At 43.0% G+C, this 8,238-nt stretch overlaps 1 long non-coding RNA gene across 1 annotated transcript; it reads left to right on the top strand.

The window, feature by feature from the left end:
* Window positions 1–3,561: 3,561 nt before the first annotated feature.
* LOC103651200 (uncharacterized) lies at window positions 3,562–4,325 on the top strand. The gene is made up of 2 exons (XR_564622.3): window positions 3,562–3,776; window positions 3,869–4,325. It is a non-coding gene; the product is annotated as an uncharacterized lncRNA (long non-coding RNA).
* Window positions 4,326–8,238: the final 3,913 nt, after the last annotated feature.

Here is an 8,238-nt window from a genome sequence, read left to right as displayed (position 1 = left end):
TGCTTATAATATTGAATATAAATTGTATATATGTATATATATATATATATGATTTTTTTAAAAAAAAAATCGTGTCGGAGGCTGAGGCTACGACCCAAACACCGCACAACACTCATGTCGGGTTGGCTCAGGCACTATTAAATGGGTCGTGTCTCGTGCCGGCTCGCTAGACACCGTCCATTTGACCATCTATACCTCCGCACGATAATGATGGTCATCGCCTCAGTTGTCACCACCTCGTTCGACATTATACTTCTTTTCTCTCTCCCCTCATGCCTCCACCTCTGCGCCACCCCATTCTCGGCAGAGGGCATAGAAGCAGACGTCTCCTCCTCGTATTCGTTTGACACCAGTCCCAACACCAACTCATGCACTGGCTATTGCACGTCCACGAAAACGTTTCATATCATGCGCGCACCATCGTTTTCGCCGTCGTCGGACGTCTCGTTCGTATTCCCTGCCTTCGCCCTGTTTTTCCACCCCGACCTGCTGCCTCCGCCCACGGTCGCAGCCTCGAGCCAACCGATGCTCGTCGACGCGGGTACGGGGCGAGTCAGTCATGCTCTTGTCCTTTCTCCGTGCTTGCCGTCGAGGAGGACATGGTGGCGCCTGACACGCGTAGGTTATCTTAACGATGAGGAGTCCAGGTCTAAGATATTAGACAACTAAGGCCCATAGTGTGGCAACAGTCGGGATATGCTACGGAGTTGGTGGTGGTGTTGTGTCGACTCGGCGGGTCCAGGGTTGGGAAGACACTCGCATTCTCTCGCCCTTCTCGGACTGACGCCTGCTGCGGGTGCCTCTTGCTTTGGAATTGCTCCGGTTGGGCTTCTTTCTTCGCTTGTGTGTTCTCTCCCTATATATCTAACGATATACTACCTATGTCGTCTCCAGATGCCCAGGTCTTCGTCGTGTCTTTCTCCGGCAACGAACAGGTATGCCCGCCTCTTCCCTTCTCCTCCTGCTCTATGAAACCTTGGAAGTGGGAGAGGCAAGTGATGGGGGTCTCTGATTTGCTGTCTATGGTACCTGTGCGTTCATAAAAAATATTATGTAAAGAGTGGAGACAACCAATAAAAAATCTTGAGATCTTTTTGGTGGATAATTTACGTGAGTATTGTTGTGAGCCGTCATAACGCACAGGTAACCGACTAGTAAAACTCAAAACATGTCATATTTGATTTCAATATTATTTCAGAAATTGTTTACGTTCATACATATTCATATGCAAAAGGCAGGCAGAAATGTCAAAAGTAACATTAAAACCAAAGGCAACATGTTTTGATTCCTATTTTTGTGAAGTCAATGTTACGATAACAAAAGTGTGAAGCACATTGTTTTAAGTACCAAAAAACTAATTTTCTCGTCTACTCTAGCGTTGTGTTTAGTCTTTGGTTGGGAGATATTTTGGCAGGCATTATCGGTAAGGGCATGTTTGCAAGTCTGATTTTGAAACAAAGGCACCGTAAGAGGTTGTTTGGTTCTCACGAGGAATTATAATTGCCTCGATTACATAACCTAACTTATTTTTAAACTAACATGCAGATTATCTATAACACTATACAGATTATCTATAACACTATATAACCCAACAGTTTAAACTTTTTAAAACTCATCTAATCAAATCATCCCAAACAAATTACACCTACACATAACACAAACACACCCTCAAACCAACGATTCAGATCGCTAGATAATCTTCTCATCTTTTACTCACTCAAATCCAATGACCAATGTTATTTAAATCATTATTTCTCCATCATAGCTCACACGCTCATAACCCCCCGCCTTAGTGCATCCCCGAGCAACCCCGTCACCCCCTCTCCCTTCCCCTTCCCTCGCGCCACCGTCGGTGGCCCTTTCCCTCTCTCGGACTGTAGCGTTAGCACGAATGTGTAGACCAGTAATCTCAAACAAACCACCCTCTAAAGTTACTATGTATCACATCGAATGTTTGAATGTCAATTATGTATATTAAATATAGTCTAACTAGTACAATGACTATGTGTTGACGACACATAAATATTCGACAAAATATTTGTGTACAACGATTACATGAAAAATTAGGCATACATATATTGCATCTTCAACACGAGTTAAAAACAAAGTTGTATTTTAAAATATAGGACTAACACTAAAACCCTACTCCAACTAGGGTCTCTTAGGTCCTAAATATAGGCCATCATATGATAGAACTCTATCCTCGTTTTGTATAGTATTTTTATTCCTAACCTTTTATTTCTTAAATAACATGATCTATTTCCTAATAATATGATATAGGATTGTTGGAGTTGTAAATGTTTTTGTGCCCTAAACACTTTAAATTATGTCCTATTTTAATTTTTAGAACTCAGATATATATCATGTTGTTGGAGATGCTTATCATCAATCTTAATATGTCACAAATTATTTGCCAACAACCAATACAAAACTAAACTCGGGATACAAAGGGTCTCCTGCTCATCTCCATCGGCTAGTCAGTCATGCATCGTCGTCGTCGATGACGCTTCCTTCTCTCCCTTGTCTGTTGGTTGCCTATGGTATGTATGCAAGAGGCAAGGCTTATATTAGTTGGTCATGCAAGAAATAACACTTATCTAATCTAAGTTATTAAAACCTCACCCCTTTTGAAGCTTCGTCCGCACTTCACGGGAGCGTCCCGTATCCGGCGTTGACACGTGTGAGCGCGGACCCGAAATCGGATTCTAATGCAGCTGTGAGCAGCGGTGGCCTGAGTCCGTGACCGTGTCCTCTCTCCCGCGCTTCCCTTCAACGCCGCCTCCCTAATGATCCACCGCTTCTCTGCGAGGGAGTGCGAGAGCGGCGAGACGGTGGACGACGGCCACGACGGGAGGCTGGCGGACGCGGCAGCGACCAGCTTGGCGGGGGAAGGCGGAAGCGTGAGCACCGGTGAGGACCCGGGTGTGGCGGGCGCGAGCGCGGACGCCACGAAGCGCCGCAGCGCGTCACCGACGACGGCGAGCGAGCGGAAGTAGGCAGCGTGCGCGGCGGCGAGCGCGTACCGACGGTCGGCCGCGGCACGGATGAGCGCCACATGCTCGCGGCACAGCGCGGCGGGGTCTCCGCGCCGCGGTGAGGGCTCGGACGCGGACGAGCGGCGCGCACGGGGCCGGGAATTGGAGGAGGTGACGGCGGCGGCGGCGGCGTCGTGGGAGGTCGTGCACCCCATTGCCGCGCGGGAGGGCGAAATCCTACCTTCGGAATCGGCGACAGAGGCGTGCGGATACAACGGGCTCCGGTGCCTCGTCGGCGTCCATTATACGAAGGGGGACGGACGGCGGCAGGGCACGCTGCGTCGGGTCCGGGTTGCTTCATTGTTTGATGAATCGTAAGCATTACATGCCAATAGGCTTCATATTTTTGTTTTTTTAAATATGCTAGGTCTACCATAACTGGTTTATACATCCCTGCTGCTAACCACTTCAGATTCAAATTTGAGCTAGCAAAAAATCTGAACTTAATGTTTGTCCCCGAAAATTATCTTGTAACCTTGTCTGCAGCATACTGTATCTTACAAAGTTCATCGCTATTGTTGTTCCATGGAATTTAGATACAAAGAAGTTTGCAGCTAAGAATCGAGGAACAAGGGAAGTGTCTTCAGATGATGCTAGAGCAGCAGTGCATACCCGGGGCAGAAAAGGCGCAGGATGCTTCAACCGCTGCAGATGAATTGAGGTCACCTTCTGAGATTCCAGAATCTTCTACCGTCAAGGAAGTTCCAGAAAACAGTCAAAATGGATCAACCAAGCAAACAAGTATGCCCATCTATATGACCAAAAGGTTTTAGCTTATGGTTGTGTGACGACGAGGCACATAGATCACTGATGTTTCTTGCCTTTTGTTTCAGAATAAGCTAAGGGCCGATGAAGTTGCAAGCATGAAATGTGTTTCATGATCCGATTGGCTTTTTCCAGGCTTAAATCAAGTTGTTTTTGTCCTTCCGTGGGAACAGATGAACGCTATAGTTAACTTCCTTCAAAGCCTGGCTAGGTGCATGTAACTAGGAGTTAGTTGTATATTACCTACCCTCACGGTATCACTGAATCCCAGTGTTATGCGGATGATGTAGTCTTCAGAAGACAGCGCAAGCACATTGTCAGGGGTTTGACTTGTTTTGCCCCCCATTACTTAGGTATCAAGTAGCGTCTCCTAGGCATTTGATTATGGGCTAATTCAAGTGTTTACAATAATGTTTAGCACCAGTTGTTTAAAACATGTCATGGTACCAAATATGACGAAGATGTATTGCATTTATATGAGAGAATGAGAGATTTGAACTGCTTTAGTTTGGTCTCCGACCATAACATCTTCTCTCTTAGTAGAAATTTTTTATACCTTTATGAAACCGGAATGTACATCAACTGTGCAATGGCTGCAATGAGATGAGCGACAGATACACGCGATGGGACCAAGCACTTGACCTAACCAAACCCAGTTCAAATTAGCCAGTACTTGAGTTGGTCAATTACTTACGGCCTCGAGTGCAATTAGCAATACAAATCTTCAAAACAACGTTGCTTTATATAGGTTTATGAATGAAAACATTTGAAGTAATTAGAAAAAATGCTTAAATTGTTTCTATTTTAAGCATCTTTTTTTTTAAAAAAATAATCAAATACGATATTGCTAGAAATGAATATGTCAATGGAACAGTTCGATATTTGAGACCAAACCTGAATATTTAAAATCAAACTGTAACACACCTGTTAACTCTAAATCGGATCACACACTATAAATGAATAGAATGGACGTAGACAAGAGCTGACGGTGGAGGAACAACAGAGGAGAGGACAGGCAGACAGAGACGAGGAGAGGCGGACGTGAGCATCTGATGAATTAGCTCGTATCCTTATCATGCATTTCATTTCAAATGTCAGACCAGACCACATAATAGTATAATTAGTTGCACGAGATGTGACAAGTTTCTAAAACGTATGCTCCAGCATGTATCATGATAGTGGATGAGAACAATCTCAGCAGCATTCTCGCTCCAAAGAATTCTAAGCAGACTCATGTTTACAGTAGAACCAAGAACAATAGACGAGAGTACGCAAAAGCTTTTTATCTAAACACTAGAACTGGAAAACCCTATTGCCGAAAGTTGCCAAAGCAAATGTGAAGGTTACTCGAGGCACTCCAGTTACCACAAGCAAGGGATCAATTTGGCGGCACCTGCAGTCATTTACAGTTTTTACATCGGTGGGTCTTCCTACGGCCGGCTGCCGTTCAGCTGTCTCGGATCAGGTTGGTTGGTTCACTCAAAACATACTTGGGCAGTTCATACTTAGCACCTGGAATGTTAAAAGAATGCTTCCCTGTGCTTCCCTCCGATGCCGCCTCCCTCCAGATCCACCGCTTCCCTGCCCCTGCTCGTCGATTCGGCTCTACTACCCACCACGCCGTCCCTGTGTCAGTCTAGGTTTACCCCTCCTGCCCCTGTGTCAATCTCAGTTCCTAGCTCTGCATCTCAAGGCAGCAACATTTTCAAGACCAGGATTGAAGATGCAAACAACGTTGATGCAGGTAATGTGAAAATATAGAGTAATGTACCAAAGTAGATCGTAAGTACCTTTATTAGTTCCTAATTCATATCTAAGTGTTGGGTTGACTGGTTTTTGTTTCCTGATTCTGTGTATCAATTGCTCCAGTTATTGATGATGCCTGGAACCATATATCCCTAATACTTTAATGACACTCAGCCTCTAGATACCACTAACCTTATAAAATTTGGATTGATTGTCAGCTTCTGCACACTTACATTGTGGTATATGTTCAGCATGCAGACATCTATCTGATTGATGAACCAAGTGCTTATCTTGATTTGGAGCAGCGTATTGTGGCCTCAAAGGTTATCAAGAGATTCATTCTTCACGCGAAGAAAACTGCATTTATTGTTGAGCATGATTTCATCATGGCAACATACTTGGTTGACAAGGTCATTGTTTATGAGGGGCGACCTTCTATTGACTGTACTGCCAATGCACCACAGTCTTTAGTACCGGGATGAATAAATTCTTATCGGTAAGTGCATGATAGCAAAATATGGACTGTTACCAATAACATAGCGTGCTCTTTGTTGGTCCAGCCATATGCAGTTCTCATAGTTTAATCTTCAGTCATACTATATATCTGCACTTCAAACTTTTATTGGCCTGGAGTCTAGCTTATTACCCTTTACATTGGTTCCTATAGTATTAACCTAGGATTTCATGGGTTGTGCAAAAACATAGAATTTCGTGCACCATTTTTCTTTTGATTTTGGTGTAGTATCTCCATGTTGGTTTCCAAAAAAGATCCAACCAACTATAGGCTGTTTATAAACGAACAGGACTCTGACAGACCAGGCTCTTCAAGACCTTACTAACACCTTGATGTCTAACAAAAATCTTCAGTAGGATTTGAGAGCTCGAGTATATTTGCACATAAAAAACCTGTTGTTGTATCTGTGTCATTGCTTTGATTTCTTCATCATTGGCTTATCTATTTCCCTGCACTAACTTCACTTGCCATTCTTGTGGTAGCATCTTGACATAACTTCTAGAAGAGACCCGACCAACTATAGGCCACGTATAAATAAGTTGGACTCTACAAAGGACTTGCTTAATTTGCAATTCTAGAGCTGATTCAGTGTGAATTTAGAGAGGTCATCATACATTTGAAGTTGTTAATTTCAAACTGAAACTGTATTATATTTAGTGCCAGTTTGTTTTTGTTGTTTCAAGATTGGTTAGTGGTTACAAGGTCGTAACCTTTGGATTTTGGTACAGTTTGCTGTTATAGTAACCTAATTATATTCCTACCACTCAGCCTGAAGCAGGACTGACATCTGATTTTTTTTTATTTTATACACTTATTCCTAATTTATGGTGTTGTTCTCTCCGAAGTGAGTAAAATTGTGAAGTGAGCCTTCATGTTTTCTATGTGATTGGTACCAATAAATCCAGCATACACCTTTACCTAAGGAAGTCATGTTCAGGATAGATAATTTTAGCTCGCCCTTTAGAAAGAAGCTCCTCAAGAGTACTGCAGCTTCTCAAATTTAGCTCAATACATGCTTTAATGTTCTCACACTAATTAGTGTTTACAGGTCATCGCTAGATCATGATGCTTCATTCTAAGTACTGCAGCTCCTCAGAAGAGCCTCAGAAGAGCTGGTGACTTGTCTGTCTGGCCTCAGAAGAGCTGAATCTGAATCGCTGGTGCTCCTTGCCTCTGGCTCTACGGTTGTGCCACAGAGCAGCTGCTCCCACGGGCACAACACAGCTGTCTTCCGCTATAGAAGTTTGGAATATTTAAAACATAAGGCGAGGAGCTGCAGCGATGAGTTGATATGTTTATGCTAGGCTGAAAGGAATAACATAACCTGAAAGCTTGTATAAGGTTATTTATGCTAGGCTGCTGGCAACCTTTCAGGTTATGTTATTCCTTTCATACTTATATTGTAGTATTCATTAGGACAACAATCACTCAAAATCATTACTTCATTTTCATTTATCATTTGTTACTCTGATCTCATATGGGCTGCCTTTTTGGAAATAATGCTGGTGAGTTTCAGGCCTCATTGGAATCTATTCAGAATTCACTAGCAGATGAGTTGCTAAAACTGACGGAACAAGTAACTTCTGACAATCGGAGTATTGCATCTTTATCTATATGTATGCACATTGGGTTGAAATTCTATGCAGTAGTCAGTGCGTGCTGTTACCCACTAGGCCTAGCCGTAGTCAGTGACTGCACAACCACAACCCGCTCTTGTGTATTTTGCGTTTGTGGATCGCATCACATGTTATTTTGGTCCTTCTATATTCATGCTACAAGGCTGCAAACTGTGATGCTCATACATTTATGTAACCAGTAACCTATAACGACTTTGATGTATATTATATTTTGTAACTGTGAACTTGACTATCGTAGATATGTAGCTTGCTTTGCAGCAACATATGCCACTTGAACGATTTTTTAGTGTACGACTGTGCTACAATAACTGTAGTGCCCGGTAGGGCGCTGCCCTATTCTAGTATTATTCAGTTGTTAGGTGAAACGAGGTGAAAACATATCTACATGTATGACGCACGACTCACAAAAACTCGTAGTTGTGATTATAGAACTAATTATGTCGATGAAGACTAAACGACGAGACAAAATTAGTAAACATGATTAATTCATGATTAACAAATGTTTGTTGTAGCATCACATGGTCAAATCATGGACTAATTA

The sequence above is a fragment of the Zea mays genome, chromosome 3 (assembly GCF_902167145.1).
Source record: "Zea mays cultivar B73 chromosome 3, Zm-B73-REFERENCE-NAM-5.0, whole genome shotgun sequence".
Classification (NCBI taxonomy): Eukaryota; Viridiplantae; Streptophyta; class Magnoliopsida; order Poales; family Poaceae; genus Zea; species Zea mays.
This window is presented reverse-complemented; position numbering and strand designations above follow the sequence as displayed.